General features: G+C 35.8%; 1 protein-coding gene across 8 annotated transcripts in view; it reads right to left on the minus strand.

Annotated features, from left to right (window-relative positions):
* ABI1 (abl interactor 1) overlaps positions 1 to 27743 on the minus strand; it is a 99874-nt gene that overhangs the window by 65638 nt on the left and 6493 nt on the right. The gene's annotated exons all lie outside the window — the stretch shown is intronic.

Raw genomic sequence — 27743 nt, forward strand, 5'->3', positions numbered from 1 at the left:
ACTAATTTTTTTAAATACTGACCTTGTAATCTAAATTCACTTACTAGCTTCTGTCACTTTTTTTGTGATTCCTTAGGATATTCTGTATGATCATGCTATCTTTAAATAAAAACAATTTTATTTATTATTCTCAATCTGTATATCTTCAGTTTCTTTTTATTGCTCTACTACACTGACTGGGGACTTTAATATAATATTGAATAAAAGTAGCTGCTCCCGACAGAGGAAACACATTGTCTTTTACCATTAAAACACAGAATAAAGGTTTTCCACAGATGCTCTTTTTGAGAATATGGAAGTAAGTCTTGGTTATTTTCACTATTATAGAGTTTCATCTGCCTATTTTTTACTTTTCAGTGTACAGGTTATACACATCGTTTTCTCTCAGAAAACAATGCCTGCTTTAAACTAAAGTCTGTTGTTCCTTTCCTCTCAGGCATAAAGTTACATTTTATTTCTCCACTTCCTTTACTATATGATCATGTAAATAAGTAGCACTAATGAAATGTCAGTGGAAATGATGCCACTTCAAGGCCTGATCATAAAACCTCCCATGCATGTTCCACAGCAATAAAGTAAAATGTTTGTATCAAAACAATAAAGTTGTGTTTAGCAGAAACCAAGATTTATAATGCCTCTATTTTTAAATTTGAAGTAATTAAAATTTTAAAATTTATTTTCTCAGTCTTGCCATACTTTAACTGCTAAATAGCCACATGTAGACTGAAATTACCTTATTGGGAGATACAGTTCTAGTCACAGTTAATTTCCTCTAAGAACTATGATTTGAAAGTTAAATCTACACACAAATTACCATTGCCAACTTATTTTGATTTTGTAAGTTTAGTATCCAAGAACTGGTCTTCCTCCCCTAGATATTTTCACTACATAAATACCAAACGTTAGTATCTTCCAAAGGTCACACAAAACTGATTATAACATAGGAGACAAGGGCTGGGGATATAGCTCAGTTGCTCGCATGTACAAGGCACGGGGTTCAATCCCCAGCACCAGGCACATCAATGTTCATAGCAGTACAATTCACAACAGCTTAACTGTGGAACCAACCTAGATGCCCTTCAATAGAAGAATGGATAAGAAAAATGTGACATATATACACAATGGAATATTACTCAGCAATAAGAGAGAATAAAATCATGGTATTTGCAGATAAACGGATGGAGTTAGAAAAGATAATGCTAAATGAAGTTAGCCAATCCCAAAAAAACAAATGCGGAATGTTTTTTTTTTTTTAATATAAGGAAGCTGATTCATAGTGGGATAGGAAGAAGGAGCATGGGAGGAATAGACAAACTGTAGATAGGGCAGAGGGATTGGAGGGAGAGGGAGGGGGCATAGGGTAATTAATGATGGTGGAATGTGATGATCATTATTATCCAAAGTACAGGTATGAAGACACTAATTGGTATAAATATACTATGTATATACAACCAGAGATATGAAAAGTTGTGCTCTATATATGTAATATGAATTGTAATGCATTCTGCTATCATATAAAAATAAAAATAAATAAATAATTTAAAAAATCATCTTTAAAAGAAAAATTAGTTGTTTTAAATAGTTAACCTTAAAAAAATAAACAAGTAACCAAAGCTAAACCTGAAATACCTTAGATAATTAACTTTCTGAACATCTCATCTCATACATATAAACTTACTCTCTTCTTTTTAACTCTGTGAGAATTAAGTTAGTTACTAAATGAAAATCTGAGCTGGAGTAGAGCATCTTCTAAAGTAAAATTTAGTTTTCTAAGTCATTTTCTCACCGCAGAAGGTGACACACAGGCGAAGTAATCTCTTCTTTTTCACTACCTGAAATAGAAATTACTAGCTATAATCAATCTCTCTCTCTCTCACCTACACATTTAATTGCCTTTCCTCTCACTTTCTCATCCTTCACCTATTACTAAAGGAAAAATCTTTAAAAACCTTCCTCCTTCTCTTTATTATATGTAAATGCCTGATCCCTCAAAGAAAAAGAGAACATCCTTGTCATGACTATCCCTAAAAAGTCAATTTAGGGAGAGGGATGAGGCTCAGTGTTGGGGTGTTTGCCTGACATGCATGAGACCCTGGGTTTGATCCCCAACACAGTAAAAAAAAAAGGTGGGGGGAGAGAAAGTAACAAAATTTAAATGAAAACAAATGCTATATACTTTTCAATTTTTTCCTGTTTCTGATTCTGAATGCATTAATTATTGATATAATAGAAATAAGAGAAAAAAAACAAATGAAAATGGAAATATTTATCATGGTCCTATCACTCAAATATATCAGCTAAAATTTTCTTCAAGTCATTCCACTACATGTATGTATGCATGCATGTAAAAAATATACCATAATTATATATCTTGCTTTTTTCATTTAACAATATACCATAAATCTTTCCCCACATAATATTCTTCCCTAGCATCTTTTTCAAAAAGTAATTTTCAATGACATTGTGATTTATGATGGTAACCAGCAAGTGCCTACACTCATTTTAGTTCCTCTTTTAACCAAATTTTTCATTTGATGATTTTGGGGAGTGGAGGCAGGGGGGTGGGGTAGGGGACGTTGCTAGTCATTGAACTCAGGAGCACTTGACCACTGAGCCATATCCCCAGCCCTACTGTATATTTTATTTAGAGAAATGGTCTCAGTGAATTGTTTAGCACTTCACTTTTGCTGAGATTGGCTTTGAACTCTCAATCCTCCTGCCTAAGCCTTCCAAACCAGTAGGATTACAGGTGTACACCCACTAGCTCTCATTTGATTTTAACTAAATAATCAATGATCTGGGCACAGTTAAAAATAAGTTCAAGTACAACTTCCTCTAAATTACCAAACAAGAGATAGCAATATTTCAAGATGTAGGACTTGAGAAGAAAATATATACAATTAATTATAAATATCTCCTAGTATAAATGATAACCCTATATGCTGTCCTTTAACTTCAGTAAACATCCTAGTTTTATGAATTCACATTTTACTTGGTTTTATAATGTTTGCAAAGGTTTATATCTAAAAGCCATTAAAATTTTAGTTTTTTGATTTTTAATGAACCCAGAATTCCTTTTAAACTCCACTTTAATACAGATATTTTTATATTACAGAAAATACCAATAGTCATTTTGTTCTAGCTCTTATCTTAAATCTTACTTTTTGAAATATTAGAACTGTCGATTTATTAAAAATACTTACTGATTTATAAGTTTAACAAAACTAACCATTTTCTTTCAACTTGTTACCACTGTTTTTTAGCTGTATAATTTAAGTTTCAAGCATAACCTACTAGATAACTTTAAGAATATCATTTCTAAGTTAAGAGTCCTATTGTACTAAAAGATGTCATATGTTAAAAAATAAAATCTTTATATGACACATATACTATAGTATTGGCCTGCATAGTAACATTTTGGAGTAACAGTATAACTTAAAATTTTCTCTTTCATTCTTACTTTGAATCCTTCCTTAAACGTTTACCTAGGGTACCAGAATATATTTTGCTTTCTTTGGAAACAATAATTTCTGTCCTAACCACAAACTGTCTAATGATGCTGCTTAGGTAATAAAACAGGGGCCCAGTATCCATTTAAAATTTAAAAGAAAAAAAAAAAGTTTCTGCCATCTTGTTTCCACGTCTTTAACTTACTATTTTTTCTAAAAATGTCATGTCTGTCATATCTTTTATCATCGATTCCAAACCTACACTCAAGTTTCTCCAAATTCCAAAAGACTATATCTGTTTTATTTAATTCTGTATGATCCAAGAGCCAAATATTGTTCACTGCTGTTAATAATCTGCCTATTTCATCTCCTTAAATATAGAACATCCTCAAACCCACCTGTCCCACCCCTCCTTTCAAAACACAGACATTATTTTAGAAATATAGCCAGGTGTCTTGCAGGATTTATCTGATATTTCCTAATGGTTAGGTTCAGATTAAACATAGTGGCCAGAATATAGTAACACTATGAACTCCCACTACAGGTGATACAGCTTTTAAAATGACAGTATTTTTTTAACATTTATTTTTTAGTTATAAGTGGACACAATACCTTTATTTTATTTTTATGTGGTGCTAAGGATCAAACCCAGTGCCTCACACATGCTAGGTGAGCACTCTACCTCTGAGCCACAACCCCAGCCCAACACTTATTTTTATTATTCTCTGCCAAGCTGCCAACACCAATTCTGCACATTCTGATGCTTGTACTTTCTTGAATTTGCCAGAAGATGTAAAACAAAACAAAACAAAAACAAAAATAAAAATCTAAGACAAAAACTAGAACTCTATTTTTCTTCAAAATGGTCTTTAAATGTTTATTGGTAGAGGTTCCAAAAATCCAGCTGAGCCACCAATTAAACAAGCAAATTTGCACAAACACAAAGCATGGTAACTATTTCATAACTACTGCCTCACCAAAAAGCTTATTTATGGCTATCATTAATTATAAAATACATCCCAACTTCAGAGCTATTAAGTAAGGTAAAGAGAAGGAAATTCTTAGAATTGATGAAATACAGTATATAAGAAACACACTTCTTGGCCTAACAGACTTTTTTAAAAGTATATTAATACAAATGAGAAAAATTAAAATTTCAAGTATTAGTATCTGCAAGAGGAAGATTTTTAAACACTATAAATTACAGAAAAACATCTACTTTGCTAAAGACCAATATAAGGCCTTGATTGGTTTCAGACCTGAAAAACCTCCCAGGAAAAATTCCTGGTCAATTTTGTGGGGAAGGATCAGAAGAATATACAGGCCAAGTGCTGGGACACTACTGACAACAAACCTATTAAGCACAAATCATAGGGGTTACAGTATACATAAATTCAAATGCTCAAGTACCACTGAAAGGATCTAAATTTTCTCCAACAGAATTCTCACTCTAATAAAGGTGAAAATAAAAAGAAATCCTATCAGGTAATGGCAAATATTCAACCAAAACAATAAATTTTTTGCATACAATTCATGTTGAGACCTTATGTCGTAAACTTTAACACAACACATTGCCATCCCCTCCCACTTAAGCAACAGTCAACTAACTGCCTAGCAGCTCTTTCATTCACAGCAGCATCTAAAGGAAGTCTCTGCTGCCTGCTGTGTCTGATGGACAGGAATGGGAGTTGAGGCACACTCTTTTCTGTTTTGGAAACTAACAAAAAATAATTAACTGCTAGTACATTTACTATATAAAATTTCAAACTCAACTATAATGTAGGGTATAGTTTTAAAACCTTCACAGTTAGTTTATATCCTCAGGGCATTTCCAATAAGTAGATAAATTTGGCTCTGAAATTTTAAGTTTTTCCAGAATTACAGCCTAAGTCAAATAACACTTTCCCCAAACTAATTTGTCTATCATCCTGTATCATACAGACTTATATTTCAAAAACAGGCTTAAGGCACAATCCAGAAAAATCCAGTTCTAGAAAAAACAACTACATTTAAACACATAGTTTAATACATATTTAAGTATTAGTGACCGAATGCATCTCATAATTAGTACAAGAGACTTGCTTTCCTTTCATTTACTCCTCACATGTTAACTAATTATCTTGCACCATTTTATTTCTTCTGAAAGGAATTAAACTGCAAGAGCCATGATAACCAATAGTATATCTTGGGCAAATACATTCACATAATACTGGGGAGTGCAAGCAAACAATGTTTCACACATTTTTTAAATATGCATTGATTTTCCACTTCTAAGAATTTATCCCAAAAGAAATAAAGACCAAAGTATGTTCAAACCACTTTTGTTTATAACAAAAAAAAAAAAACTAGAACCAATCTAAATGGCTAATGACCAGGATTTTTAAAATGCATATATTAGAATACCATGCAGAGGGGCTGGGGATGTGGCTCAAGCGGTAGCACGCTCGCCTGGCATGCGTGCGGCCCGGGTTCGATCCTCAGCACCACATACAAAACAAAGATGTTGTATCCGCCGATAACTAAAAAATAAATATTAAAATTCTCTCTCTCTCTCTCTCCTCTCTCACTCTCTCTTTAAAAAAAAAAAAGAATACCATGCAGACAATAAAAATTATAGAGATCATCCTTACTGGACTTCTATTGCTTCCCCAACTATTCTTATAATTGTAAGGTTAAAATACTATAATAAATTCTTTTTTAAAACACAATATATATTTTTAGTTGTAGATGAACACAATACCTTTGTTTATTTAAAGTACTCTACCACTGAGCTACAATCCTAGCCCCTAATAAACTCTTTAGTCCATAAGTTACAGTGGTTCTGCTTCCCAGTTTGAATACTGAGTTGATACATCTTCCTTGTTGTAGCACAGTAACTAGGTCAAAGTTGGTGAGTGGAATCCCATATTGCTAGTAAGCACATGCAAAACCTCCATACCCATAATCATCACATCTTTTTTATAAACTCACTATGCAAAGAGAGAAGTGGCTGAGAAATAGCTGAAATCCAGAGATACCATTTTGTCTAACTGATCATCAAGATGCTCCTCTTGTGAGGAGACATTCACTATAGGAAAAAACTGAATATTACTCTGCACCCATTCAGAATATATTTCCACATATTTAATCAGTATAATTCTATCCATACTCCTACCAAGTCTATAATAAGTCAATCTATTAGTTTCTGTCATGAATCACAGTAGACCCACATCTTTAACCTTTTCTCTTATAGATAAAATAAATAATTAGAGTGAACTAATGAAATCTTCACTGACTGGGAGAATTTCCCTTCACCATTGTCCTTTAGTCACCCCTGAGAGTGACTATGATGCTATAAATGTCTAAGCTATGCCTAAATTTTTTCTTCCTCAGTCAACTGGAACTCTTCATGAGGCCACAGGTGTAACATTAAGTGAAGAATCAAATTAACAAGAGTATGAACCAAATAAAGTGTATAGATTTTAATAATAAAAGCAGTTTATAAAATTATTATGTACTTGCTGGGTGCAGTGGCACAAGCCTCTAAATGTCACATGCCAGTGATTTGGGAGGCTGAGGCAAGAGAATCTCAAGTTCAAGTACAGACCCAACAATTTAGCAAGATCCTTTGTCCAAAAAAAAAAAACAAAAAAGGAAGGACCGGGGATGGCGCTTAGTGACAGAATGCCTTTGGGTTCAATATCCAGGAATATACACACAAAAAACCACTATGTACTTGATTTTTTTAAAAATACGTATATATGCATGCAAACAAAAAGTCTAAAAGGAAATACTTGTTGGTTAGCAGTTATTTCTGGGTGATGAGAAATGGTAATTTTTATTGTTCATTATATTTTTCTGCATCCAATTATTCACAATAATTATTACTTCAAGAATCGGAAAAATTTTATTTTTACTAAGAACTTTTGATTACATGGGGAATTTTCTTGATCTCTCTTCAACAGAAAAAGAACTCCAAAACTGGTATTTTTGTACACAGTATAATCTTTTGTTTGGTATGATTAGTATCTATACAAACTAATACACTAAATAACAAAAGCAGATACATTGGCATGTTCATTTCAATTTCAAGTAACTTGTGGGTTTTATTTCATTTTTATGTGGTGCCAAGGTTTGAATACCAGTGCCTCACATGTGCCAGGCAAGCGCCCTACCACAGAGCCACAGCATCAGCCCCTTGTGTTATTACAATCTTTTTCTTTTTGTGGCATTTCCAAATGTTCAACAATTACATGTAACCTTTTTACTGTAACCATCTTATGGACACCAAAAGACTAATAAGGCAAATAATACACTTTACTACCACCCCACCAAGGCTAAGGAGGCAAATGTAAAGAACTTGACTCCTTTGACACTAACATGAAAAATTAACCAATCCAGGGCTGGGGATGTGGCTCAAGCGGTAGCGCGCTCGCCTGGCATGCGTGCGGCCCGGGTTCGATCCTCAGCACCACATACCAACAAAGATGTTGTGTCCGCCGAGAACTAAAAACTAAATATCAAAAAAAAAAAAAAAAATTCTCTCTCTCTCTCTCTCTCTTCCCCCCCCCCCACTCTCTCTTTAAAAAAAAAGAAAAAAGAAAAAAAATTAACCAATCCAGAAACAATTCCACTTTGGATTTTTCTTTTATTAAGAAATTATAAATGTTCCTTGCTGTTTAAGCCTAATTGTGTTTTACTGCTTACAGTCAATGCATCCTAAATGATTTAACTTTTATAAGGATGGGGATGAGAGGAGATTAACTTTCAGAAAAAGATCCTGGCTGAACTTGAAAGTAACAATTTATAGTTATACCCCTAGTCACAAAGGCAAAAGATCTCTTAGGGTAATTTAGTAATTAGTAATAGTTTCCAAATTATTGAAGCTATCTTCTAAAATACTATGCTAAATTTATAGCTAAGTGACACACAATCTTAATTACCTAAGAAATCATTTTAGTTTGCTGTTTCCATAAGGCAAATTATATTTTAATATGCATTACTAAGCTCTGATGACCATTAACAAGACTGGGTGGCTGAAATGACAATATTTTTTCTCACAGTTCTGGAGGCTGGGCCCCAAGTCCACAATCACGGTTCCATCAGTGTTCTGTTTCTGGTAAGGGATCTCTCCCTGGCTTGCAGACAGCCAACTTCTCAATGTATCTTCACATAGCAAAAGAGATCAATCTCTGGTGTCTATTCCTCTTTTATAAAGATACCAGGTCTAGGACTCCACACTTATGACTTCATTCAATCTTAATTACCTCCTTAAAGGCCTTATCTTCTATAAAGTCACATAAGGAGTCAGGGCTTCAACTCATGAATTAGGAGGGGGAAGGACATCCATAGCATAATCCTTCTCTTCAAACAGGAAATGTTGCCATCTTACAAATATCCAAAATTGCAGGCACAATGGTGCAGGTCTATAATCTCAGCTACTCTGAAGGCTGAGAGTAAAGGATCACAAGCTGGGAAACTTAGCGAGACCCTGTCTCAAAAATTAAAGAGAGACAGGGATATAGCTCAGAGGTAGAACACCCCTGGGCCAACCTCCAATACTACAAAAAGAAAAAAAGAAAAAAGTACACACTTGATAAACTTTTAACAGCTATGTATTATTTGGTTTTCCAAGCATTCTCATAAACCAAACTTATCTTGGTTTCACAAATGAAGGCACTAAATACAGCACTGAGAAAACTAATTTTTTCCTAAGATTCCCTAACTAATAAATGAAGGAGCTAGAACTAGAATGCAGGTCTGAATCATAGTCCAATGATCTTTACACAAATCTTATTATGCATTTAAGTATGAAACTTTGCATCAGCTAATGTTCTAGAAGAACAGCAGAATCAGCTTGGAGGCAAAGAAAGGCAAGGGCAAGAATTAGAAGACATGGTTCCTACCAGAATGAATGAACATGCTTGGAGATGAAAATGAACATCAGATTGGAGATGAGTGAGTCTAAGTAGTAAGCAGGTTCATGGGAAATACAAAGCAAGGCTAGAGAAATCCTGCTCTTGAAAGCATAAGAAATTTGGACTTCATCCTGAAGTTAATAAGGAAACACTGAAACAAATTCAGGAAGAAAAGACAGGACTAGTTTTAAGCTTTAGAAACATTTACTTCAGCTATGCTTTTGTAAACTGGACTGGGTAAGTGAAAAGAGGATACAAAAATGGAAGTAGAGATTCTGTTGCAGAAGTACTCTATGCCAGGCATAAGAAAGATATCTTTATTTTAAATATTCCACTTAGCTTAATAATGAGAATAAAGAAAATATGGAAAGTTTAAAGTGAAAGACTGTTTCCAAAGACCACAATGCCTCTAGGATCTGTAATTCTAAGAGTGAATGAAGTATAATTCAAATGTAGCAGAGTGAACCACTAAAGTACTGCCTTTAAGATAAGCCACTCCAAATCATTAACTAGTTTATGTACCACATGAATTTCAATTCACCAGAAGGGTAAAGGGAGGAGAATGAGGAAGTTGACTTGCTCAGGATTGCTGAAAATGTCTTTTTTTTCCTTCTTAATTCTTGTTGTTCTATATTTTTTGTAGCTTTATTTTATTTATTTATTTGTGGTGCTGAGGATCGAACCCAGGGCCTTGCACATGCTAGGCGAGCACTCTACCGCTGAGCCACCACCCCAGCCTCTGAAAATGTCTTTGATCCATGAAACAATTGGTGTTCTATACAGGAGAGTAGAAGAAACAAACATTTAACACTGTTCTAAATCATCCTCACTGAAATAGTAAATTGACACCTTTGATCCATACCAAAATTAATGGCACTTTGCTAGAAAATTACTTAAGATATCTTTTTACAAAATATTAGATAGGGTATTAGTTAACATGGTCACACCACCATGGTGCACACCGGTAATCCCAGCAACTCAGGAAGATGAGGCAGTAAGTTCAAAGCCAAAATCATCAATTTAGCGAGGCCTTAAGGAACTTATTAGCAAGACCCTTAAAACTCGGGAGGCTACAGCAGAAGGATTGAGTTCAAAGCCAGCCTCAGCAAAAGCAAGGTACTACGCAACTCAATGAAACCCTGTATATAAATTTAAAAAGATACAAAATAGGGCTGGGGATGTGGCTCAGTGGTCCAATGCACCCAAATTCAATCCCCAGTAAAAAAGGGAGGGGGGGGGGTTGCTGGGAATGTGGCTCAGTGATTAAGCACCACTGGGTTCAATCCTTGGTACAAAAATTAAGGTTACAATCAGATTATAAATGAGCAATTATAGAAGATGTTAAAGACCATTTTAATAGAGAAAAATGGAAACAATGAAATGAAACCAAGCAGACTTCCTAGAAATGAAAGACACAATCAATCAAATTAAAAACTCAACTGAAAAATTAAAAACTCAACTGAAGGCATCACTAACAGATTAGATTGTATGGAAAATAGAATCTTAACCCTTAAAGAGGGACTGAAGACAGGCTATATGATCTTGCGTACACAGAAGGCAATAAAGGAAAAAAAATTATACAACATGACCAGAATATACAAGAACTCTGGGGCAACTTTAAAAAAACCAAACTTGAGAAACACTGGGATGGAAGAGAACATGAAGATACAAACTAAAGCACAAAGAACATTTTCAATGAGTTAAAGAAAATGTCTCCCATTTCAAAAATAAGATAGACATCCACATACAGGAAGCTTACAGACTGCAAACAAGACCTAGTCAAATAAGCAGCTCACAAAAATCTATCATAATCAAAATGCCTAACATAGAAAATAAGGAAATAATCCTAAAAGACACAAAAGAGAAATACCAGGTCATACTTAAAGGCAAACCAATAAGGCTCATTTCTTTTTTTTTTTCTTTTTTTTTTTTTCTTAGCTCAGACCTTAAAATCAAGGACATCCTGGAATGAGATATTCTAAGCCCTAAAAAAAAAAAAAAAAAAAAAACTACCAGTGAAGGTTACTATGCCCAGCAAAGCTCAGTATCAAATTAGAGAAGGAAATACAAACTTTCCAAGGGTCTGAGGATATAGCTCAGTTGGTAGAGTGCTTGCCTAGGTTGAGCCCTGGGTTCCACCCCCAGCACCACCAAAAAAAAAAAAACCTTTCTAAATAAAGAATAAGCTAAAAGAATTCATAAGCACCGAGTCAGCAATACAAAGAATACTCCAAGATAAACTTTACATAAAGAAACTGAAAAACAATTCTGAAAGCTCTAAAACATAAGAAGTTCAGCAGAATAATCCCCTAAATGAGAATTAAGACAGAATAAAATATAGCAAAACCACACACACACACACACACACACACACACACACACACAAATGGTAACAAACCACAAACACATACATATATTAACACTGAATGTTAATCTCTACTCCCTAATTAAAAAATACAGATTAGCAGATCAAAAAACAAGACTGAACTATATGCTGTTTATAAGAGACTCATAGGCAAAGACCCACAGGCTGAAGGTAAAAGGATAGCAAACAAAATTCCATGTATGTGATTCAAGAAAAGCAGATTTTGTATATGCCAAAGCAGATTTTAAGCAAAAATTAATCAGAAGAGGAAAACAAAAAAGGCCACTACATCCTAAGGAACACTTCAACAAGAAGATAGAACAATAGTAAATATTTATGTTCCAAATGTCAAAGCACCAAATTACATGGTAAAAACACTCTATGACATTAAATACCATATAGACACCAACACAATAATACTGGGAGGTTTTAATACTACCTTATCACCAACAGACAAGTCATCAAAACATAAAATCAAAGATATCTCCAACCTGTTTTCTCTGATATAAGGAGGCTGACTCAGTTGGGTAGGGAGGGGAAACATGGAAGGAATAGATGAATTCTAGATGGGGTGGAGGGGTGGGAGGGCAAGGGAGGGGGCACGGGATTAGCAAGGAAGGTGGAATGTGATGGACATCATTATGCAAAGTACATGTATGAAGACACGAATTGGTGTCAACATACTTTATATACAACCAGAGATATGAAAAGTTGTGCTGTATATGTGTAATAAGAATTGTAATGCATTCCATTGTCATTTATTTTTTTAAAAAATATTTACAAAAAAGATATCTCCAACCTAAACAACACTGTAAATTAAATGGACCTAATGGACATCTACAGAATATTCCACCCCAAAACAGCTGAATTTAACTTCTTCTTAACTGGGCATGGATATTGTTCCAAAATAGATCATATTATAAGCCACAAAGCAAATCTTAAACAAATACCACAAAAGTGATATAATTCCATCAGATCATAACAGCATGAGCTAGAAATCAACAGCAAGAAAAACAGAAAACTCACGGAGATTGAACAATACTCTTTTTTTATTTTTATTTTTTTAGTTGTAGGTGGACACAATGCCTTTATTTTTATTTATTTACTTATTTTTATATGGCCCTGAGGATTGAATCCAGTGTCTCACCCAGGCTAGGTGAGCAATCTACCACTGAGCCACAATACCAGCTCCCCCCAATTCTGTCTCAAAGAATAAATCAAAGAATAAATGGGACTAGAAATCAAGAAATTCTTAGAAACTAATGAGAACAGAAAAAAAAAAATATCAAAATTTCTAGGATAGTACGGCAGCAGTTCAAGAGTAAAATTAGAGATCCCAAATAAATAAACTTTATGTTCTACCTCAAGGATTTAGAAAAAGGACAAACGAACCCCAAATGGAAATGGAAATGAATCATGCTATGTGAAATCAACCAAACTCAGAAACTCAAAGGTCAAATGTTTTCTCTCACATGCAGAAACTAGAGTAAAACAAACAAAACAGGGAGGGAAGGATAGGATAATATAAAGAACCAATCAAATATAAATTAATAGATGAACAAAAGGAAGTCAAGTAGAGGAAAGAGAATTTGAGAGTGGGAGGGAGGAAAATAGGGAAAAGGAGGATCACAAACAAATCTATGTCCATGTATGTATGTATTTGCTGGGATGAACCCAACTACTATGTGTAACAATGAAGCTCTAAAAAATAAGAAGTATTTGGTCCGACCATTGATTCTGCCTATTTCCTCACTTAAACCAGTTTACAATACAGTTTCAAAGAATCAGTCTTGGCTACCTCTAACCTAGTGATTCATTAATCATTTTCCAAATCAAGACAAAAATTCATGAAACTATCTACCTACTTTTATCCTAATCTCTTGATCTGTTCTATAAAAATTAGAAGAACCAATCAGAACTCATCACAGCTAAACTAAAGGAAAACTATTGGTACTAACCCTTACCAAGTCCTCCTTAAAGCAGCTTTTCTGCCCATTCTAAAAGATCTCTGTTCCGGATTTTATGTAGATAAGGTCTAGAGAACCTGGGGCTGACCTATGTCAATGGTATCAACAGTGGGGATCTGCCCTGCAAGGAGAACGCAGTCCTGGCCCTGGCCCAGAGAGAAAATTCAGCTGCAGTATAAAAGGCACTTGCCCAATATGACCAGCTGATGGGCCAGAAGGTGCAGCTGCCCACAGAGACCCTCCAGGAGCTGCTGGAAATGCACAGGGCCAGTGAAAGAGAGGCCATAGAAATCCTCACAAAGAACTGGTTCCAGGATGAGGACCAAAGTTTCCAGAAGGAATTACAAACCCTACTAGATGCAAAGCAGAAAGACATTTGTAAGCAGAATGAGGAAGCCTCTTCAGATTGCTCAGCTTTCTTCAGGATATTTCTGGTCCTCTGGAAGAAGCAGTGAAGCAAGGGCTTTATTCTAAACCAAGAGGCCATGATCTCTACCTTCAGAAGACTGAGAAGCTGAAGACAAAGTTCCATCAGCAGCCCAGGAAAGGAACACAGGCTGAGGAAGCTCTGCAAAAGAATTTAAAGTCCAAAGAGTCTGTGAGTAACTCTGTTCTACAGACAGGCCTGGCTCTCACAGCCAAGGAAAACGAGATGAAAAGAGGCATGTGCAATAACAGAGGCTGCCAAGGCTGAAGCAGAAAGTGTGGAGGTGATTCGTAGACATATGCAGCAAATGATGAAAGAGAAGGAGAGACTCCATCAGCAGCAAATAAGACTATAGAGACAGAAAGAGCAAATTGTTTGGCACAGCAACAGTTGGAGCAGGAACATCATCTGCAGGAAGAAGCCAAAAAGCTCAGGTTGATCCATCAAGCTGAAATGTCAAGGTTTCAAGATCAGATCCAGGATATCCATGGAACAATGTCTGAGCCACAAGCTGCTTGATGTATCATACTCTAAAGTGCATCAAAGCTTCCTTTTCTTATTTCTTTTCACCAAAGATACAAAGGAACAAGAAACTAAAGAACTTGGGACAATCAACATTTAAATAATCCCAAAGCCGGGCTGGGGATGTGACTCAAGCGGTAGCGCACTCGCCTGGCATGCGTGCAGCCCAGGTTCGATCCTCAGCACCACATACAAACAAGTTGTGTCCGCCAAAAACTGAAAAATAAATATTAAAAAAAAAATTTTCTCTCTCTCTCTCTCTAGACTCTCTCTCTCTCACTCTCTCTTTAAAAAAAAAAAAAACTCTCTTTCACTCTCTTTAAAAAAATAAATAATAAAATAATCCCAAAGCCTTCTGCCTAGTCTTCCAATTAGTCTCTAGATATTGCAAGTCACCCAGTGTCTAGGTATTGCAAGTTACCACATGGGCTCAGTCAAATGGAACGGTACCCTGTTCAGTATCAATACTACTTATGGTCATGTGCTGGATGCCATCACAGGGAGGCACCAATGGTAACATGGAACTATCCACAGTTCTTACCTACCAGGTAGGAGACTGTTACACTATGGACAATGGTGCAAATCATCAGCACTCTCAGTTGACCTTCTGCATAGAGAAATTCCAAGTTCAAAGGAAACAATGTTAACATAAACGGAGATCTTTAGAGGATGAAAGGAAATACTATTATGGAAATTGTATCATAGGCTTAAGGACTAAAGAAAAAGCCTTTTTCATTAATCCTCACTAATTCATAACTTATAATAGGTAACAACTTACATGTGACTTAATATTTTTGCATTACATATTTATAATCCTTTAGAGCTTGTAAATAGGAATCATAAGTAATAATGTATAATGAGCCCAAGTTCTGATGGTGCTCATAGAATGAGTTTGGAAGGGTTCCTTCCTTTTCTATTTCATGCAATACTTTGAGAAGTATTGGCTTTTTCTTTGAAGGTCTCGTAGAACTTGGCTGAGAATCTGTCTGGTCCTGGGCTTTCTTAATTGGTTGGCTTTTGATGGTATTTTCTATTTCATTACTTAAAATTGATCTGTTTAAATCATGTATGACCTCCTCATTCAGTTTGGGTAGGTCATATGTCACTACAAATTTGTCAATATCTTTGATATTTTCTATTTTATTGGAGTATAAATTTTCAAAATAGTTTCTAATTATCTTCTGTATTTCAGATGTGCCATTGTGATATTTCCTTTTTCATCACATATTTTAGTAATTTGAATTTTTCTCTCTTTTTCTCTTTGTTAGCATGGCTAAGGTTTATCTATTTTATTTATTTTTTCAAAGAACCAACCTTTGATTTGGTCAATTTTTTCAGTTGCTTCCTTTGTTTCAATTTTATTGATTTCAGCTCTGATTTTAATTATTTCTTGTTTATACTGTTTTGGGTGTTGATTTGTTCTTTTTCTAGGACTTTGAGATGTGACATTAAGTCATTTATTTGTTGACTTTTTATAATTTTAATGAATGAGCTCAATGCAATAAACTTTCCTCTTAGTAAAAACAAATATATATATATAAAGAACCAGCCTGGCATGGTAGCACATTCTTGTAATCCCAGAGACTTGGGAGGCTGAGGCTCTCAGCAACTTGGCAAGACCCTGCCTCAAAATAAAAACTACAAAAAAGCTAGAGATGTAGCTCAATGGTAAAGCAACTCCTAGGTTAAATCCTCAAATCTTCAGTACCATTAAAAAAAAAAAATCAATTAACAAATCTTTACTGTAACCAACTGCATTTACTAAAATACGGTTATTCCCAAAACTCTTGAGACATTAACACAGGGACATTTTATTCATACAAGTACATTACAAAATAAAGAAAGAGACCAAATAGAGAAAAACTTTTTATTAAATTATCACAGGGGCTGGGGTTGTGGCTCAGTGGTAGAGCACTTGCCTAGCATGTGTGAGGCACTGGGTTTAATTCTCAGCACCACATGTAAACATATGAATAAAATAAAAGTCCATCAATGTCTTAAAAAAATTTTTTAATAAATAATCACATACTGAATTCCAAACAAACATAATTTAATCACTTAGAAATCTAAATACCAATTAATACCACAGCATTAAAAACAAACTCATCTCACGTTAGCTCAAATACAGTTATACTCCTTCACTGACCAACACGATAATGTAGCACAGAATTAAAGTTCAGGCTCTATTTAAAAAAAAAAAAAAGTCTAATATTTCCTCTTCTGTTTTTGCAAAAAAATTTTATTAGAACACAGTATCACCCATTGTATTACAATATTCTGTATTAGCTTTTGGAGGGCTGGGGAATCAGTGGTAGTATGCTTGCCTACCATGCACTGAGGTTCTGAGTTCAATCCACACCACTGCCATAAGAAAGAAAAAAGTTTACCTACCATCTATGGCTTTCATAATGCAATGACAGAGTGAGTAGTTGTGACAGACCATTCGGCATGGAAGGCCTAAAATATTTACTATCTGCCCACTCCTGCTTAGAACAGTGATTCTCAACTAGGTGGACATCAGCACCACCTAGTGAGCTTTTGTTTATTTTTATATGAACTACATATATTATTTCTTAAATAAATCTCATTGTTTATTTAAGGTATATGACACAACATTAAGAGATACACATCAATACCAAAATGGTTACTCAAGTGAAGCAAAGTAGCCATCACTGCTATGAATTGTTCTTCAAAGGTTTATCATATGCTGGAAGCTTGGTCTCTTAATATGGCAATGTGGAAAGCTGGTGGAACCTTTAAGAGATGTAATTAGATCTTTAGGAGGGTTTGTTTTTTAATCACAGGAGTGAGTAAGGTCCTCACTCTCACAGGATGGTACGTTTCTATAAGAGCAGACTACTATAAAACAAGTATTTTCATCCCTCACTCTTTGGCTTTCTCTCTATGTTCTCTCCTGCATGTACTACCACTAGGTGAAGTCATCCACAGTGTTATGACAAGAGTCAGAAGGCCCTCATCAGAGGCCAACCAGATAGAGCCACTTTTAAAAGTCCAAGCTAAATTAACTGCCTTCCTTTATACCCAGTTCTCAGGTTTTTGTTATTGTAACACAAAATGACTGAAACAATATCAGATACTTTTGTTTGTGTGCTTGCTTCTGTGGCAAAAGTATTTAAAAAATGATTCATTTAACAGGAATCCCAAATACAGTACTATTTTATTAACTATAATCCTTGTATTATAAATTAGATCTCTGGACTTTTTTATTTTACTTTTTAATCTTTGACTTAACATTTCCCTAATTCCACCCACTCACCTGCCCTTGATGATCACTGTTTTTCTCTTTCTATGAATATTTGATTCTTTTCTTTTAATTCCACATGTGCTAATGGTTTGGGATAAGCATCCCCTAAAGGCTCATATATTAAAGGTTTGGTCATCAGCCTGTGGAGCTATTTGGAAGCCGGTAGAACTTTTAAGAGGTATGGTCTGTGTTTTAGCCAGATTTTCCACTGCTGTGACTAAAAGACTTGACAGGAACAATTTTAATTTTAGAGGAGGAAAAGTTTATTGGGTGCTCAAGATTTCACAAGTCTCAGTCCACAGACAATCAACTCTATTCCCTGAGGCTTGAGGTGAGGCAGAACATCATGGTGGAAGAGTGGCAGAAGGAAGCAGCTCACATGATGATGATCAGAAAGCAGAGATTAAACTCTGCCCACCAAATATATAACCCAAAGGCACATTTCCCAATGACTTGCCTCTTCCTGCCACACTCTACCCACTTTCAGTTATCACTCAATTAATCCCTCTCAGGGGATTAATTCATTGACTGTTTAAAGTTAAAGCTCTCATAACTAAATCCTTTTACCTCTATTCTTGCACTGCTTCACACATGAGCTTTTGGGGGACACACCTCACATCCAAACCACAATAGTCTGGTACAAGGAAATTAGGTTGCTGGAGGCATGCCCTTGAAGGAGATACTGGAACCCCAGCCTCTCCTCTCCCTGACAACTACCATGAGGTGAGGGGCTTCTTCCATCACAAGCTCCCACCACAATATGCTGCCGCCACAGGCACAAAAGCAACAGGCCAACTAACAATGGACTGAAACCTCCTAAAATGTGAGCCAAAATTAACATTTCTTCTCTTTATCTCAGATATTTTTAGTGATAGAAAGCTAACTAACAATTTGTGAGCTCATGCAATATTTTTATTTCTCTGTTCACCTTAGTTCACTAAGTATATCTTTCAGGAGCCTTCTGTTTAAGTTTGAATAATGTTCAACTGCATATACCACTGTTTCTTTTCCCATTCATCCATGGATAGAAACTTAGGTTGTTTCCAGATTTTGGCTATTTGAAATAAAGCTGTAATGAATATAACAGTACAGAAATCTTTATTAGATGGTGATTTCATTTCCTTTGAGTATATGCCCGGAAGAGGTATTATTGGGTCACAGAGTAGTTGTATTTTACCTTCTTTAAGAACCTCAATACAGTTTTTCATAATGATTGTACACATACCCACCCACAGTGTGCAGGTGTTTGTTCATTTTTTCCACATCCTTACCACCATTTGATATTCTTTTGACTTTTTTATAATAGCTATCCTAATGGGTGTGAGGTAATATTGTAATAGTTTTGATTTGCATTTTCTTGATTAATGATGTTGAGTACCTTTTCATATCCTGTTAGCCATTTTTATGTATCTATGCCTTTTGTCTATTCAGATCCTTTGCCCACTTCTAAATCAGGTTATTTGTTTTCTACTATTAAGTTCTACAAGTACAATATTCTAAAATACAACACACACACACACACACACACACACCAGGGGGTGGAACTCAGCTGGACATCAGCACCACTTGATGAGCTTTCAAAAAATTCTAGGCATGGGCTGGGGTTCTGACTCAGTGGTAGAGTGCTTGCCTCACATGTGTGAGACACTGGGTTCGATTCTCAGCACCACACACAAATAAATGAATAAAATAAAAGTCCATCAACAGCTAAACAAAATTCTAGGCAGGCATGATTACATGCACCTGTGGTCCCAGCTATTCAGGAGGCAGAGACTAGGCTTGAGCCTAGTCGTTCAGGGCAAAAGACGGCAAGACCCTGTCAAAAGGAAAGATAGGCAGAAGGGAGGGAAAACAATTCCAGAGCCTGGGACCCAATCTAACTCTTCCCCTGATTTCATTTGTCTGGGGTAGGACGCTTAGCTAATACTAGTATAAACAATATAAAACAAAACAGAAAAAAAAAAAACACAGATTAAAAAAATCAGGATAACAGGATAGGGACATAGCTCAATGGTAGAGCACTTGCCTAGCATATGCAAGGCCCCAGGTTCAATCCACAGCACTGAAAAAAATAAAATCAAGATATCTAATAGTAGGGCTGGGGATGTGGCTCAAGCGGTAGCGCGCTCGACTGGCAGGCGGGCGGCCCGGGTTCGAACCTCAGCACCACATACCAACAAAGATGTTGTGTCCGCCGAGAACTAAAAAATAAATATTAAAAAATTCTCTCTCTCTCTCTCTCTCCTCTCTCACTCTCTCTTTAAAAAGAAAAAAGATATCTAATAGTATAAAACAAAGGTAATGGACTGCAATTGTGGCTCAGCGGTAAAGCGCTTGCCTAGCATGTGCAAGGCCCTGGGTTCAATCCTCAGCACCACATAAAAATAAATAAAATAAAGATATTGTGTCCAATTACAACTAAATAAATAAATAATAAAACAAAGGTGAGAGGTTAACACAGACCACAGAGACCAAAGAGCACTACTTAATAAAGTAAAGCCATAAGTTTGGCTCTGATCTCTATGAATCCACAAATAATAAGGAACAAGATTACTGTATGATTCACAGTATCCATGAGATCAAAACATCTTCAGAAAGCAAACATTTTCCTAAAACTTCTGACTGTAAAAGGAACAATTTATTGCAATTCTTCTCAGTGATATAAATGTATCTTATGTTTGTTCTATAGTACACTGTACCTCTTCCCCACCAAACAAAACCCCAAGAGTGATGGAACTTTTACAGATGGTACCATACTGCTTTTCTTCTCTTTTTTTCTTAGGCTGGGGGATGAGGGGCCTAGAAGAGTAAGAATACATAGAAGAAAACACACAACTCAATTGGATACAAGTGACTCTATATGCAATGATATATTAATAAACACAACAAATCCACTAATGCAAAGCAGTCCCCAAATTATGACAATTAGCTCATATAAAAAGTGGTTTATTCAGATCTATAACTCATTTCTCCTGTATTTACCCACTTATTGCATGGTTTCTGTTGATTATGCCAAATGTGTCTAAACAAAGGAACATAGTATGTCAGGATACAGCAAAAACACGATTTCATCTTACTAATGTTAAATTTAAAACATGATTTCTCTCTATTTTTAAATGTGGGAAACACTGAACTGATTTTCTATAGCAGGTCAGGTATATTTCCGATTGAGACTTCATCTCTTCCACCATCTTCTCTTGCAGCTGACTCCACTCACAGCTCTGTGAAAAATGTCTTGCTCTCTTGCTGGTCCTAATACCTAAACCCCATGCCTCCCAACCTCTCTTTCCCAGCAACCCTTTAAATTCAAGACTTGGCTAAATCTGTTCTTTCAGAAGTTTTCCTGAGACACCCCCAAACACTACACACAAGTTCCTTAGAATTCTAAAATTCAGCCAGGAGCAGTGGTGCACACCTGTAATCCCAGCAGCTCAGAAGGGTGAGACAGGAGGATCGCAAGCTTAAAGCCAGCCTCAGCAATAGCAAGGCACTAAGCAACTCAGTGAGACCCTGTCTCTAAATAAAATACAAAAAAGGGCTGGGGATGTGGCTCAGTGGTTTGAGTTCCCCCCTAAATATAATCCCTGGTACCAAAAAAAAAAAAAAATCTAAAAGTTCCTTTCAAAGAGCAGTAGTTTTCAATCCACATACATCATATATTTTGAAATTATTTGTAAAAAAAAAAAAAAAGTGTTAAAATCTAAATGGGGCTGGGGCTGTAGCTCAGAAGTAGAGCACTCGTCTTATATGTGTAAGGCCCTGGGTTCAATCCTCAGCACCACATAAATAAAGATACTGTGTCCACCTACAACTAAAAAAAAAAAAAAAAAAAAAAATTAAAGTCTAAATGTAAGAAAATGCCAATACATAGGTTATGACAGAAATGAAAATATTTGAAAAAGAAACTTGTACCTCAACCTCATGTCATAATAGTATATAGCCAGAGACCCGGGAGTCTCTTTCTTCTCCTTCCTCCCTCTCCCTACTTCTGCCCACACAGCCAGCTAGCAGTCAAGTCTTATTCCTATTTTCCAACCCACTGTTATGCCAATCAATACCATTGTGGAGGAGTAAAAGCTGGAAAGTGTCAGGAACCAACTGTGTACTAATAGCTGAAAAAGAAAGGGTCTCTAAGATTCACTTCTGTGACTGCAAATTACCTTCTGTAGGCTTTATGGTGAAAGAACAGACACAGGAAAAATAAGCCATCTTTGAGTTTGTCTGTGGAGAACTCATATATCTTTCACCAAAGTTAACAGACTCTTACCTTCCTTTTAAATTTCACTATAGCTGTCTCAACTCTACAAACATTCTTCAGATTTGGACAAATGTAACAGTCCTCTATAGGTCCAGAATGCATACAGTCTCTCCCTTCCCCATCTATCATGCCCCAATGCAAGATGGATCTTCCTAAACCACCCCATCCTCTCTTCACAAATCGCAAGGATATAAAATAAGCACCTGTAAGGAGAGAGGATAAATAAAGTACAGGAAGAAGAAAGGAGAATTTCAGGAGTTTTTTGTTTTGTTTTGTTTTGGTTTGGTTCCCAGAATTGAACCCAGGGGCACCTAACCACTTAAGACTCATCCCCAGTCCTTTTTATAGTTTCTTTAGAGACAGGGTCTCAGTAAGTTGCTTGGGCTTGCTTTGAACTCATAACAATCTTGCCTCAGCCTATTGAGCTGCTAAGATTACAACAGTGTGCATATCCTACGCACCTGGTAGGATCTGTTTTTAATGTAACTGTATTACTTGAAACTTTTTTTTTTAAAGAGAGAGTGAGAGAGGAGAGAGAGAGAGAGAGAGAGAGAGAGAGAATTTTTTTTAATATTTATTTTTTAGTTCTCAGTGAACACAACATCTTTGTTGGTATGTGGTGCTGAGGATCGAACCCGGCCCGCACGCATGCCAGGCGAGCGTGCTACCGCTTGAGCCACATCCCCAGCCCCTACTTGAAACTTTTATAGGAACATATTAATTATCTAGATATTTCTTTTAAAAAGCTGCTTGACATTTTCTCTTTCCATAAGCAAAATTCTGAATGCCAAAACTAAAATTATAAACCTTTAAAAAATACCGCTTTATTTTTCTTCTATAGAGAATATTCCTTCATTCAAATATAAATACTACAGAAGAATTTCCTTTTTCTTAGATTAGACTTTATAATCCATAATAGAATGATTTCTGCATAACTATATCATATATAATATCTACATTACACCATCCCATCACAGTACCTAGCAGAGCCTTCCACAGAGTAGGCCATTGAAAACTATTTGTCGAATGAATCCTCCTTTACTTCAGTTCAACAAATTCCAAAAGAATTGAACACTTTTCTTTCTTTTCTTTTTGTAAGGCTTGTTGAATTGAGTAACTTTACTTTTAAACAATTCCAAGTGCCATGTAGCATTTCTGAGAAGAAAATGTAAAGCCAGCTTAGGATTCTCTGAGGTGTATGTTTGTTTGATTGGTTGTCCAAGAGAGTGAACTCTAGGTCTCACACATGCTAGGCAAGGCACCCTATCACTGAACCGCACCTCCATCCCAACACTTCTCTTTCTAGGAAAAACTAAAACAAAACAAGGAGTCACAGCCTACCTTGACAATTCCAGGCAATAGGGATTTCATAATCTACCACTACTTGCTACCATCACCTCTATACGAGCTTTCCCATCTCTTATCTTTCTTCTTCTTTTTTCCTTATTCTTTCTTTTTCCCCCTTGTTCTGAACCCAGGGTACTCTACCACTAAGCTATATCCCCAGTTCTTTTTATTTTTTATCTTGAGATGAGGTCCTTCTAAATTGCTGAAACTGTCCTTGAACTTCCCATTCTCCTGCCCCTGCCTCCTAATTCAATGAGATTACAGGCCTACACCACTACATTCAGCTCCCCAATCTCCACATCCTCAGTGGTAAAGTGCTTGCTTCGTATGTGTGAGGCACTGGGTTCAATCCTCAGCACCACATAAAAATAAATAAAGATACTGTATGTTCATTTACAACTAATAAATAAATATTTAACAAAAAAAATCCACTTTTTCTAATTCGTCATTATTATACCCTCTACATATATCCTCCCTGCTGACTGATTCTGTTCTTGCTTCCTCTTCAACCTGTTTTTCATTCAGTAGCCTGAATGATCTTTGGGAAAAAAAAAAAATCAAGTATTCCATCAAGTACTCCAATGATAACCCCATCACACCTTGAACAAAATCCAAAACCTTCCATGGCCACACAATATGTGAACTGGCCCCTGATAAGCTCTCCACTCTATCATGTACTCTTCTTGTTCTCATTAACTACTCTCTAGTCATTTTATCCTTAAAAAAGTTTTTCCCCATCTTAGAGCCTTCACACTTCCTTTTCCTAAGATCTTCACATGGAAGATGCTTTCTCGGCCCTCCAAATCTCAGTTCAAAAGTTACATCCAGGGGCTGGGTGGTGGCTCAGTGGTAGAGCACTTGCCTAGCCCTCACTAAAGGATTTTTTAAGCAGGGAAGTAAAATGATGGATATCTATTTTGAAAAAAAACTTCAGCACTACACAGGAGTTCAGTGTGGGAAATGGATCAGAAGGAGATGTGGTGATATAAAGAGGACAGTTAGGAAACTCTACAGCTGCCTAAACAACAGATAATGCTTTGTAATGGGTGGTACAGTGGAATGGAATAGGCAAATTTTAGAGTCATTTAAGAAGAAGAAAACAACAAGAGCTATAACATATGAATTAGTGGTAATAAATTAGTGGGGAGAAGGATGAAAAAATAGGGAAGTACAATGGAGGAGTCGAGAATGATGCATAAGTTTCCAGTAGGTGAGTGAGTAGCTAGATAGGAAGTAAAAGATGTGCGGGGAGGTGATGAGTACAATTTCTAGCATCTTCAGTCTAGGGCACCCACGTTCAAATAAAAAGGTGTCATAAGCAGGTGTTTGGACATATGGATCTAAACTTAAGTGTAAGACAGATATAACCTCAAGATTCAAATGGGAATAAGTAAAACAATTTAAGGTGACATGTAAAGAAAAAAGCCCATATAAAACTACTTTAATACTTAAAGGAAAACAAAGGGCAAGGAAATAAAGGTATCAAAGAAGCTCAATAATTAACTTTTCAAAATAAGAGGGAACATGGCACAATGGGGTATGCCTATAATTTCAGTTATGTGAGACTGAGGCAGGAGGATAACTGAAGAATGTTGAATGCCTAACTATGTGAAATGATGCTGAGAAGACAAGCAAGATGAGAATTTAAAAAGTATTCTATGAATTTTGCAACACAGAAGATACTGAGCATAATTTTATGAAGCAATGGAGATGACAAACCAAATAAAGCAAGCTAAAGAGTGAAAGCAAAATGAGGAAAGGAAGGAGGGAAGATATTGACAATAGTTTTAATACAACTGGTTAAGTCAACTAGATGGGCATATGAAGTCAAAAGAGTTTCCCAATATGGGAGAGACTTGAAACGTTTCAATTTGGACTGCAAAAATTCAGTAGAGAAAAGATGTAAGAAGTGTAAGGTTTCTCACAGGGCACAGTGGCATGTGCCTATAATCCCAGCAATCTGAGAGTCTGAGGCAGCAATACCACAAGTTCAAGGCCAGCCTCAACAACTGAGCAAGACCCTCACAACTTAGAACCTGTCTCAAAACAAAAAATAAAAAGAAGTGGGGGTATAGCTAAGTGGTAAAGCTCCCCTTCCCTAAAAAAAGAAAGAAAAATAAAGTGTAAGGTTTCTGGAAAGGTTAAGAGAGGATGGAACCCAGAGCAAAGAAAAAAAAGATTGACCCTTGCTAGGAGGAAGGACACCTTTTCTCCATTATAACAAGGAAGTAGAATAGGATAAGCAAGAATGCCTTATTTACATAGGTTTGGAGATTTATTGATAGGGAATTATAAGTCTTATAAAGTCTGTTTTCTCTATAAAATAAAAGACAAGAGGGCTGGGTTGTGGCTCAACAATAGAGAGCTCGCCGCAAGGCCCTGGGTTGGATCCTCAGTACCACATAAAAATAAACAAATAAGATAAAGATATTTTGTCCAACTACAACTAAAAAAAATAAAAAATAAAAGACAAAAAAGAAAAGAGATATCAAAAGGGAAGAAAATTTTCAAATAGTTTATGATAAGTGAAAAAATAGTCTGACAAAAAATAATGGCATTACTAGGCTATAAGCTAAAAGCCCACTCCTGGGTGGCAACCAAAATGTTAAAATGGCACCCATACACACTCTCTACTACTTTTATCTTAAAATAAATATTTATTATAAACCTTAGGCTGTTAATATTAGAAACTAAGAAGTTTCTTTTTCTATATGGTAGAATATATATATATTTATGGTATATGAATGAAGAGCACTAAAATAAGATATAAAGTTTCCTTCCACTTAAAGCTATACTTGAAATGTTCCTACCAGTATTCTTTAGTCAATATAAAAACTCAATTCCACAAACAGTTCCTGTGTAAGAAATGTGCTAAGTACAGATGCATATAAAATTTAGAATACATTTAATAACAAATACACATTATCTTCCTTGGGATGTTTTGTTTATTTTGCTTTCAGATTTTCTTCACAAACACTGATTAACTACCAACCACTTCTGAGAAAGTTTTATTTTATTAATGGAGAATGTTAGTAGATTTAAAATTAAAATACTTATTTGAGTCTATGCACTGGTAGCACTAGAAAATAATCTCCACATCTAAATAGACATTTACTGTTAAAATAATCAACTTGGACCAACTACAGCTGTGCAGTGGTGCACACCTATAATCCCAGTGGCTTGGGAGGCTGTGGCAGGAGGATTGTGAGTTCAAAGCCAGCCTCAGCAAACATGAGGTGCTAAGCAACTGAGTCAGGTCCTATCTCTAAATAAAATACAAAATAGGGCTGGGGACTGTGGCTCAGTAGTCAAGTGTCCCTAAGTTCAATTCCACTGGACTACCACTACCCAAAAAAAAAAAAAAAAAAAACCCACTCAGCTACTTCCTTTTAAAACAAAATCCAATAATTGCTATTTTCCTAGTATCTTTTCTCGGTGATGTACTTTTTTTAAAAAAATCCCTAATTTTATAGCTTGATGTCTTATTAATATAATATTAAGATTTAAGAAATCTGTAGTTTGGGGGTTTGACTATTATTTTTTTTTAAATCAGATCACAACTTCAAAAAATTATAATCAACAAAGCTGGGCACAGTGGAGCACACCTGCAATCCCAGTGGCCCAGAAGGCTGAGACAGGAGGATTGCTAGTTAAAAGCCAGCCTCAGCAAAAAGCAAGGCGCTAAGCAACTCAGTGAGACCTTGTCTCTAAATAAAATACAAAATAGGGCTGGGGATGTGGCTCAGTGGTTGAGTGCCCCCGAGTTCAATCCCAATACCCCCAAAAATAAATAAATAAAATTTAAAAATTACAATCAACACAAGACATTAAAAAAATATGGCCTCTTTCAAAACTTTTTAAATGCTCTCAGATTAGCACTTAGGTGTGAACATTACTTTTCATAACAGTATTTTCATGTATTATATAGAACTATATTTTCGTAAGCTGTTTGGTTCAATCTTTTCTCCAATATTAGCACTATCATTCTTCCTTTTTTTTTTTTTTTTTTGGTGTGTGTAGTCCTGGAGATTGAACCCAGGGATGCTTTACCATTGAGCTACATCCCCAGCACTTTCTTACTGTTTTATTTTAACACAGTCTCACTAAGTTGTCCAGACTGGCCCTGTACTTATATTCCTCCTGTTTCAGCCAACTAAACAGTTTAGATTACAGGCATGTGTCATTAGTGCCTGGGTACACTCTTCCTTTCTGAATGATATGCTGAGAGCCACAGCCCAGTCGGAAC

Source organism: Spermophilus citellus (assembly GCF_964194105.1).
Source record: "Spermophilus citellus genome assembly, chromosome: 6".
In the NCBI taxonomy this organism is placed as follows: Eukaryota; Metazoa; Chordata; class Mammalia; order Rodentia; family Sciuridae; genus Spermophilus; species Spermophilus citellus.